This window comes from Enhydra lutris, unplaced genomic scaffold, assembly GCF_002288905.1.
Source record: "Enhydra lutris kenyoni isolate GAN:26980312 unplaced genomic scaffold, ASM228890v2 scaffoldscaffold31, whole genome shotgun sequence".
Classification (NCBI taxonomy): domain Eukaryota; kingdom Metazoa; phylum Chordata; class Mammalia; order Carnivora; family Mustelidae; genus Enhydra; species Enhydra lutris.
The window spans coordinates 20,518,943-20,530,054 of NW_019154115.1; positions in this window are offsets into that span (position 1 = coordinate 20,518,943).

Below are 11,112 nucleotides of genomic sequence, written 5' to 3' on the forward strand. Positions count from 1 at the left end.
TGAGTCTCTGAACCTTCGCTAGGTAGAATGAGTCTTCATGGGATCATGGAATCTTAGACTTTTTAAATGAGTAAGAAGAGTAAGAAAAATTGTTCTGCTGAACTAAAGGGGGAAGGGAGGCCCAGAGAAATTAGCTTCCGTTCATTTCCACCAATGTCCTTTATGTAAAATTTAATTTGTTAGAAACTCGGTGTGTTTTTAAATGTTTAAAGTACCTTAATGCATGATTAGAATTTTAATAATTAATAAATTTAATATCTATGATTGAGAGTTAAAATTGGATAAGCTATTTAATTTCTAAACCTGATACCTCCATATTCTCATAAAGTGAAATGTGATGGGATTCCTCGCAGGACAGGCACGCCCTCCATGGTTTGTCATTGAGAAGTCACTGATGGTCATAGCCGTCTCCTCCTTAATGTGCTGCTGTCCAGCTGAGACATTTTGTGAGACGCTTGATACTTGTCCAGATTTTCTAAACCTGTCAATGTCAATTGCTTTCGCTTTTACAGTAACACATGTTGTCGCATGAAAACATAAAGCACTTCTTGCGAAAAGAAGGGAAATGGTTATGGGCGCCTGCCAAAGCTATCTGAGACTAAGGATAGCCTCTGTGTGACCAGGGTCTTCGCAAGAAGTAGAATTCACCCCAGATGGTTCAAATGAAAACACATGGCAGAAAGGGATACTTAGATAATCAGCAGAATTTAGGCAACAACGAGGGATGCTGAGGCACTCCGAGGCTAGCATCTGCGGGAGGGAGGGAAGCTGGTACCACCTTTAGTCCTGAAGGGACAAGAGAAATAAATGTTACTGGAGCCCCAGGATGGGCTCACCGTGAAAGAAGGGGCCGCCCATCAGGAGCTAAAGCGACAGAGGGAAGCAGCCATGGCCAAGGACAGGCTATCACCACAGGGAGATAGAGGCAAAGAAAAAGATCTGACCCATATCTCTTCCTGTCCCCAAACTCCCGCCAACTAGAAGTGAACTGACGAAAGAGGGTGGGAGTTCTATCCACAGAGGAAGACCTCAGGGCGTGAGTAGGGTGTACAATAGATCTGAAAGGGTGTGTGTGGTTGTCAAGGAGCAGGGGCTGGCAAGCCAATACACTGAGAGCCAGACTAGAAAAACCTCCACGTGATGGATGCCATCAGCCATTCCAAAGCAATGCTTGGTAGGTGATGGAAAGGGCTGAGTGCCCTGGGGACTCCAGCCACCCCGATTTGATGACATTCCCAGGAAGCAGAACTGGAATGTGATTTCAGTTAAAGAACTTAACTGAAAATTGATTGCATTGTACTCAATCTCAGAGTTGTAAGAACCCTCAGTAGTTTGGACAGCCAGAGTGAGAGGACTCAGAGAACAGAATTTGGCCATGTGTCTCAACACGGGTCAGGAAAGCAGGCTCACCATGAGACCCTCTGTGAGCCTGCCCCCCAAAGGGGGGTGGATACATCAGACTCTCATGGCTCAGTGACACTTCTGAGTCCAGACTCCCCAAACAGCCCAGTGTTGAGCATCTGATTTCCCATAGAGCTCACCTGTACAGAGCGAATGTGCCCATCAGCCCAGGAAAGGCTCAGATTCTCTTGACAATGTTCATCACCATCTCCGGGGCCCAGTCACACCCAGATTCCATAACCAGGTATCTGATGTGGAGGACCAGATTCTGGAGTGAAGGACCTGCACCAGGGCGTCAGCTCTCTGGACCACCAGCCAGCCTCACCTGAACACATCTCTGCTCTGATTCTCCAGCGGTGGTGGGCTGCTGACTCTCCAGACTCTGCTTGCCTTTCCAACCCTTGTTCTTGTTAGCATTTAGAAGCCAAAGCTGGCAAGGGACTGTAAGATCAGCCATCCCAGCCATCTTTCCCCTTTTTTTCAGAAAAGAAGGCAATCCCAGAAAGAGGGAATGACTTGCCCACAGTCTTAGCACATGTTGGCAGCTCCATTTTTTTTTTTTTTAAATAAAAGGATCATGATGAATGATGAAGGGCAGTCAACATCTTGAGGGGTAACCCTTTGCCATAGAGGATGACGATCATGGCTTCAATGCCCCAGCCTCCCATCCTTCCAAGGAGCATTTCTGAGATGCATCCTATATAATTCCTCAGACGTTTGCCAGTGGGATTGAAGCCCGACTGCCCACAGAGTAACCGACTTTCACCCTTTACTGGCTTTCTCCTGTTTCTGTCTTGCTCTTCTCATTCCCTTATTCCTGCTTCCAGGGATCATCTCCCCGCCAAAATGCTGGCACTCAGGTCCTTATCTCAGGCTCTGCTTGTAGGAGAACACAAATTAAGACACTGGCTAAACTGGTTTACTTCGCTTCCCCTGGAAGGAGGACGTTGCTATTTATTCATGCATGTATGCATTCCTTCTTTGCAGATGAGAAATTTAAGACTCAGAGTGGTTAAGGAAGCTTCCTAAATTCACAAGATGTAAATGACATTGCTACGCTAGGTGAATAACAACTTGCAGGGCAATTCTCAAACACCAACCTGCACAATCTCATAGATGCAAGGACTTTTAGAATCATCTAGTGCAGGGGCACCTGGGTGGTGGTTTGGTCGGTTAAGCCTCTGCCTTAGGTTCAGGTCATGATCCCAGGACCCTGGGATCAAGTCCCACATTTGGCTCCCTGCTCATGGGGGAGTCTGCTTCTCTCTCTCTCCCTCCTTTCTTCCCCTCTGCTCATTCTCTCTCTCTCTCACTCTTTCTCTCTCTCACTTGCTCTCTCTCAAATAAATAAATAAAATCTTTAAAAAATCGGGCACCCGGGTGGCTCAGTCAGTTAACCATCTGCCTTTGGCTCAGGTCATGATCCCAGGGTCCTGGGATTGAGCCCCACATCCAGCTCCCTGCTCAGCGGAGAGCCTGCTTCTCCCTCTCCCTCTGCTAGCTGCCCTGCCTGCTTGTGCTCTATCTCTCTGTCAAATAAATAAATAAAATCTAAACAAACAAACAAACAAAAAATCATCTAGTGCAGTGTTCTCAACCTGTTGTTACCTTCCCAAAAGTCTGACAAGACTTTTTTCATGATAATCACTGCCCCATGAAATTTTTATACTACAGATATACTGTGTATCCATTTATGCACTGTGTGCGAGTTTGTGTATGCTTCGCTAGAGAGTCTTTTTGATATTGTTGACATTTTTTCCTTTTCAACACTTGACATAATTATTGATGGATCAAAAACCTTACTGGAATGAAATAGTAAAATATAAGATATAAATATATTATACATAAATATATAACATACAAATTATATAAATACGTGACATAAATATAAATATACAAACATAAAATAAAATAAATATAAATATAAATTTATATAAATATAAAATAAATATAAAATATAAGATATTTTTACTTACTTCCCAAAGCCTATGTCACACACAAAAGGTCTGAAATAAGCATGACCAACACCCACAAGGGAGCGAAGGGCAGCCAGTGAGCACACACGCACCAGACAGAGAGGAAGTCCGCCAATCACGGCCATCCGTCCACCGATGTTTCGCAGCAATGATCTTGCATGGGTTTTGTGCGTCTTCCATGGCGAACTTCATGTCAATGCTGTTCATTTGATAGCAAAGAAAACCCGATGAGAAAAACCAGTTGAACACTAAGGAGTAAGATTTGGCCTGACAGGGCTGAGCTTTGGAGGGCCATAAACCCTTGTAAAAGCTAAGGTTTTTTTTCACCTCTCCCAAAACCAATCTTCCCTCTTCGGGGTGTGATGAGAATGCACGAACTAGTCTGACACCATCATTCTACCGAGTAGAAGGACATCGAACCAAAGGAGTGGTCACACGATGGGATCAGGCAGAACGGGAATGAAAACCAGTTCTTGTGATACCTAGTCCAGAGTCCATTTTATATCCCCCTAAGAACCTGGCTCATCAGTAGGTATGACTCGGGACTCGGGCCAGGCTCAGCCGGTCTTGGTGCTCTCTGGCCCTTAATTTTTGTTGGGAACAAAGGCTTCATCTTGCCATGGAATGTGCTGTGATTATTAAACCATGTTACAGTTGCTCCCCAACCCAGTTTCCGCTGGGGCATATAAAAACAGAGAGCTAATTATATGATAGTAATTACCTGGAAATTATATGTTTATTGGTTTTTCCACCAGTGGATACGACTATTTTTGAACGTTTCATTGTCCCACTCAGTGACAGGAGTCACACTGTCTCTGCTCCCAGTGTTCCCTCCAATGTCACGATTAGCAGATTTTTTAAATGGCAGCACTGCTGGCAGCATGGAAAGCCTCCAGGTAGGGATGGGAGCATGTGGCCTCCGTTGGTGCAGGAGGCACCGGAAGTCCCCAAGGCGCACATTGAGATGGACCTCACTTTTTTTTTTTTAAAAGAGTATTTATTTATTTGACAGAGAGAGAGAGAGATCACAAGTAAGCAGGCAGAGAGAGAGGGGGAACAGGCTCCTTGCCGAGCAGAGAGCCCAATGGGGGGCTCGATCCCAGGACCCTGAGATCTTGACCTGAGCTGAAGGCAGAGGCTTAAACCACTGAGCCACCCAGGTGCCCCACGCACCTCACTTCTTGACAGGAGCCCTTCATAATAGAGTGGCTCAACCTCTGTGGTCTAAATGAAGCACATTCCTATCTTCGCCCTTGCATACTGGGAATAGTATCCAATAGGAAGGGGCTTCATCTGCCACCGGATATATTTATCTACCCTTCAATTATGTGCCTTGGTTAATTGTCCCTTTTCTACCAGCTCTACTTACAACACAGATCCTGAGCCTCGCCTATAATTACAGTGAGGAAATATTTCTACGAGCCTTTAAAAGGGAAGCCTAAACTGGGTCAAAACATTGCCGGTGGAAGGTCAGGGAGCAAGGGTCAATGTTGGCTTTACTCTGATGAGCTGGTTTCCGGGGCGGTGGGTGGTGGGGGCAGGGGTTGTGTGAGGGGGCTTCCGGGCTTCCTGCCACCTGAGGGCCCTTGCCTTAAATCCCACCATTAGCACCTTATCCTGTTGCTGTGATTGGTTGCAGTTGTGATTGATAGACAACATCCGTGGAGGATTTTAGAGTTTACAAAATGCCCTTTACATGCAGTACCTCCCTTGCTTCCCCACAAGCACTGAGAGCGGTTAGATGACTTGGCCGCTCACGCTCAGCTATTTAAATGCATGTCCTTACCCCTCTGGAGGGGCCACAGGGCAAGCTGCTCCCAGTTCTCTCTCTCTGCCTCAGTGTGGGGACACAGTCCGCTTACAGCCCCATGGCTCCACAATGGGATCCCAGCACCTACAACAATGCCGGACACACAGCCGGACGCAGGAGGTGTTCGAGAGAGCGAATGCGCGCGGGGAAGGTATGAGATCATTACTCATTTACGGGTCCATTCCCTGTTCAGTCCATTCTCCTCTCCACGCCTTTGCTGATTAGACCTGTCTGGTCTAATCCCTCCTGCATATCTCAAGGCACCCATCAGCTTCCGCATGAGCCCTGCTAACTCACGGACCCTCTCCGGGCCACCGAAGCCCCCCCACCCCGCCCCCACCCCGCCCCAGGAATCCCCTTCCTTTCCTCTACTCTTCCAGCCCTCCTCACCCAAATCACCACATCACTCAGTCTTGACTGGAAGTCGGAAACCAATTAATTCCCGGCCCAACCACTTCGTTTAACAGATGGAGAAACCGGTCTGCAGTAAACAGCCTTGTAGATAGCCCAGTGAGTCAATGGCGGAGGGGGGGGTGGGGCAGAACTCAGGTCTTCTGACTAGCTGTCCTACATACTTCCCATCACACCAAGGATAGGAAATAGGTTTCATCACACTTGTTTTGCTTGAGCTGTGGCGGCTGCCCAGGGAGATGAACTGAGAAGGCTTGCGTGGGAGTAGGCTGGTTTGGTGAGAAACGGTGCTGTGATGGCTTGGTCATGTCTGCAGGGGTTGGGGGGGGAGTGGAGACCAAGGAGCGCAGGGATGGACAGTGGCTCTCACCTTGCAGCATTTGGGCCCTGCGCTGAAGCTGTCCAGACCCCTTCACTGCAACTCGGCTTGTTGGCTGCCGCTTCCCCGCTGCAAGGCTTCTCGAATTGTGAACTGATTAATTGATTCAGTGCAATTCCCTTCTGTTCCCACTGCAAGGAACGCCGCAGTCCAAAGGCCCGTCCCAGGACCTAGTAAGCACCTCTTTGCTGCTCGACTTAGTGACTGAGATATGGTACTGCCTCCTCTGCCCTTCCCCACCATCCTGTCCCAACCCCAGAGACTGTTCCAAAGCTCTGAATGTGTTTGTGTAATTAGAAGAGAAACCCTTAAGAGACAGCGGCTCAGTAATGGAATTTTTAAATTCCAATAGAGCCAAGGAAGCCTATTTAAAAGAAGGAAGGGGGTTTAAGGAAAAGGTCAACCATGATGCCAGTAATAATGTGCAGTACCAACTCCACTGAGAGAGACACGGGCTTGCAAATTAGGGGACAATTAGGAAAATGTTTCTCTTCTTCCTCGTGGGTTTGGAAGAGCAGTTGCAAGCACAAATGCCCATAGGGGCAACACATAACGTAAATGAGTGAATCAGCCTGGTGCGTAGGACACCAGGGAATGGTGGTGACTGTGACTAATTGAGAAGGCATACCCTAGCCAAAGGAGTTCAAATCCTCAGACATTTCTGAAAACAGAGCACTGGCCAAATAGAAGATGTTTGCTGATTTCACTTTGCTTTCGGGCTTTAGGCTGGAGACTGTTTCACTAGGGATGTGTATGTATCTGATTTAACAGTTAACCACTGGTTAATCAGAAAAATAAAGCAGCATTACCTGATGCTCAGAGAGTGGTGGTCATGGGAGTGGTGGCATTCTAGAGAAGACCGGGAAGTCTTTCCCCAACCTCTCTGACCGTTCTGGGGTACACAGCACTGCGACCCTGGGCGGACGGGCCAGCAGACCATCCAGATAGCATTCCAGACTGAGTAACTGGGACTTAAGGAATTGCACAGGGGGAGGAGATGCGGTGGGGTGAGATCAAGCCCTGAGGGCTGGAGTTGGGATTTCCTAACAAGTGGGAGCAGATTTTCAAGGCAGAGTGGAAAGATTTGCAAGCCAGAGCTGCAAAATAGAAGTAAAAAGGAGGAAGCTTCCTCAGAGAAACAGGAGGCTGGGATGGGGGGTTAGGGTCTGGCTAGGGCCCATGTAGGGCCGGGCTGTGCCATGCAGCAGCCCTGAGGGTTTGTGGTTCCTGCAGACATACCTGGGATGAAGGGTTTAACTTCTTGGCGCGCTCTCGCAATCTATGGCGAAGAAACCATATTTAGTATGCATGCTTAAAATTTTTTCCATTGCTACATTAAGAATCCCCCTACTTACCCTGCCCACCTCCCCAATTTAGCCGCATACTGGGATGTTGGGGAGAACAGAGCGAGGAGGCCTGCTTCTCCAGTTTGGAGAAAGCGTCATGCTTTCAAGGGGGCCATGAGCAAGCTTCTGGGACGTCCCAGTGAGCTGTTGGGGAGGAGCCGGTAATGCTGGAAGGTCTGTGCCATGCACGCTCCCTCCTTCCTAATACATGGTGAAGGACTGGAAGCCGCACATGGGGAGCTGCGGCAGCTTGGACCAGCTCAGTTCAAGCAGCCTGCCTGATCTCTGCCCAAACTCCAGAAGGAGCGGGTGGTAATGAACGGTTGGGCCCCCTCACAGGAGGGCTGTGTGACTCAGTGTAGTGGAAACTGTAAAATGTTTGGGAAAAATAGCGAGCCCCATAAATGCAAAATATTGTTATGAACCCTTCCTCCTCACACGGTTTTTTATTTATTTATTTATTAAAGTGTTTTTTTTTTTTTTTAATTTATTTGACAGATCACAAGTAGGCAGAGAGGCAGGCAGAGAGAGAGAGGAGGAGGAGGCAGGCTCCCTGCTGAGCAGAGAGCCCGATGCGGGACTTGATCCCAGGACCCTGAAATCATGACCTGAGCCGAAGGCAGAGGCTTTAACCACTGAGCCACCCAGGGGCCCCCCACATGGTTTTTTAAAAAGATAAAAGATTCTACTTATTTATTCTTAAGGAAAGAGAGGAAGAGGGAGCACAAGCAGGGGAGCAGCAAACAGACTCCCCACTGAGCAGGGAACCTGTGGGCCTCAATGCCAGGACCCTGGGATCATGACCTGAGCCAAAGGCAGACACTTAACTGACCAAGTCACCCAGGCGCCCCGTCCCCGCACGCTTTGCACCTTTGGGAGATGTTGTCTTTAAGGCCCAGTCAGAATGATTTGAGTTATGAGATTACAAAACTCGCCCGACCCCCCAAGTGAAGATTCGGAGAAACCCCAGATCCCCGGAGAGAGCAGCTTATACTGGCCTTGGCTCTCTTCCCTCTAGGAGAGAAGGTGTGCACGGACAGGCGGGGTTGTGGGGGAGGGCATGGCCGCATCGCCTGGGGCTTCTGGAAATTCTGGGTTTGAATCTCAGCTTCATGGACTGGTGGGACTTAGTCTCCCTGAGCCTCCGTGCCCTCACCTGTAAGAGGAGGTGATGATACAGGGCAGTTGCGAGACCAGGTGGCATCGTCTTTCAGAGTCCCTGAAACTTTGAACAACCTAAAATGGTGTCACAGGTGAGTTTATACATGGATGGGAAGGGAGACTTGTTGGATTCTCAGATGATGTTTGTGCTTTGGATAAAAACGAGCTCTTTCCCCCAGGAACAGACCAGGGACAAACGAGCTGTGTCCCTACTAGGAGAACATTCTTTTAATATGGGGATGTCCTGTTTGCCTGTGGCACAGGGCCCTGTGAGCCACGAGGGCAGTTAACCACTCTATGGCCCTGGAGAGCTGGAGAGGTCAAAGTTCAAGGCCCAGCCACCTGGCAGTATCCCAGGATTTGGGGCAGGGGGACGGCTTACCCTCCAGAGGCGCCCTTGCTGGGGTCCCTGGGTACTGCTGACGTCTGCAGCCCTTCGGCACTTTCTTATGCAAAGCCTTCCCATGCCTAGAACATCTGCAGCCCTACTCAGCCCACACTTGGCACCAAACGACTTGCATCTGTTTTCAAGTGGCTTCTTCTCTGGTACACAGGCAAGAGCCTAGAGACTGTCACCATTCGGGCTGATCTAGGAAGGCAGTGAGAGCTGCTGGGAACCTGAGGGGTCAGAACCAAATCCCCCTAATTGAAGAGAAGGTCTCGTTGCTTATAGGAGAGTTTATGACCCCTCCAGCCCATGGCCCAGCCCCAAACACACTTCCTGAAGAAAACTTCCTTCCCCCCACCCCCCAAAATTAACATACGCCTTTCATCGCATCCTTAACTCGAGGGGCCCACCCACACATCAACGTCCCCAACAAGTACATAAAAACAATCAAAACAGAAGCAGGTCAAGTGTGCAGCTCCATCCTGGGGGCTCTTGGTGGGCCATCTCTGGCTCCCTTGATCTGGGCTCCAGCAGTGAGAGTTGTCCCTGAGCCCTTTGTCTTGTCCATCCTCCTCCTTCCTTCCTTCCTCCCTTGCTTCCTTCTTCTTTTTAAAAGATCTTCTTTATTTGACAGAGAGAGAGAGAGAGACACCATAAGCAGGGGGAGCCGCAGACAGAGGGAAAGGGAGAAGTGGGCTCCCTGCTAAGTGTGGGGCTTGAGCCCAGGACCCTGGGATCATGACCTGAGCCAAAGGCAGGTGCTTAACCCACTGAGCCACCCAGGCACCCCACCATATGACTTTCTGGCTCTGAGCTTGGCCTTTGTGCATGGATCCTGGAGTGGGTTCAAACTATGATTATTTCTGTGGCCCCACTATGTGTGATGGGAAATTCCCAGCTCCTGCCCCAGATTCTCAGGTCCTCACCCAACTTTCCAACCCCAAGGAAGGAGTCAGGCTGCTCCTTGGTCCGTGCTCCCCAACATTTTGTTCTATAACTTGTCATTTTGTCTTTTTTTTTTTTTTTTTTTTAGATTATTTATTTGTTAGAGTGAGAGCAAGCGAACACAGGCAGACAGAGTGGCAGGCAGAGGCAGAGGGAGAAGCAGGCTCCCTGCTGAGCAAGGAGCCTGATGTGGGACTCGATCCCAGGATGCTGGGATCATGACCTGAGCCGAAGGCAGCCACTTAACCAACTGAGCCACCCAGGTGTCCCTGTCATTTTGTCTTGTAGCCATTTGCCTTCATGGTTAAGGCCCTCAGTTCCCTGGACTGGGAGTGATTTGAGGGCAGAAATATGGCACAGTGGATGTCAAAACGTATTTCATAAAGGCATGCATGAGTAGGTTATGGTCAGACTCTTGTATATTAATATGTGTGTGATATTACTGCAAATTATATTTTAGTACAGTGCATTATATAGAAATCCTTTTTATCATCTGCGACTTTCATTTCAAGCCCTCTGAAGGGGGAGGAAACAGATTCTCTGCTTTTTTGGCCCCACTTGGGGGGAAGGGGGGGTCAAAGGGATATTTTAGTTTTTTTCCTCGTATTTCTTCTCTACAGCCCCTGCTTACTTTGGGGTTTTTCTACCTTAGTAGTTGGAATTTGGGTGCAGTCTGTTGCTTGGTGATTATTTTGAACTTCGTCTGCAGTTGGTCATAGCTCATTGCTATTGCTTCACATTTCATCCGTTGTGTTTCTCCCCTTATCACTTCTATAGGTTGTGAGTTAGGATAATAAGTCAAGATAAAATCACCCCCAGCCATTTGTAGCTCTGGGAAGCTGGCACGGGGCTGTCAGAAGCTGGCTGGGGGCCACCAAGGGAAGGAAATGTTCTTCTGTGTTGCCAGCTGTATCAGGACTCCTTAACAGCTTCTTGCCAAAATTTTAGGAAAACCATGCTCCTCTTCCCTGGAGCTATTCCGTAGGTTTCTAGAGGAGGGGAGTCTTTCAACAGGTATTTTGGCTATAAATGCCTCTCATGTTTTTTCACTGGATTAAATCTGTAACTTGAGCTCCATGTTGTGAAATACTGACAGAGACACATTAATCACTGTGCATAGGTGAGGTAGCCTTGTCATCGTCACCAGCCGGTCACGCGACCTGAAGGTTTATAGTGTATGGACTTCTGCTCCAGACATGCTCAGGAAAGAATAACTGGAAATGACCAACCCCTATCGCCCTCTCCCCCTCCCGCCTTCCCTTCTCTCCCTCCTCCTCCTCCCTTTCCCCTCTTCA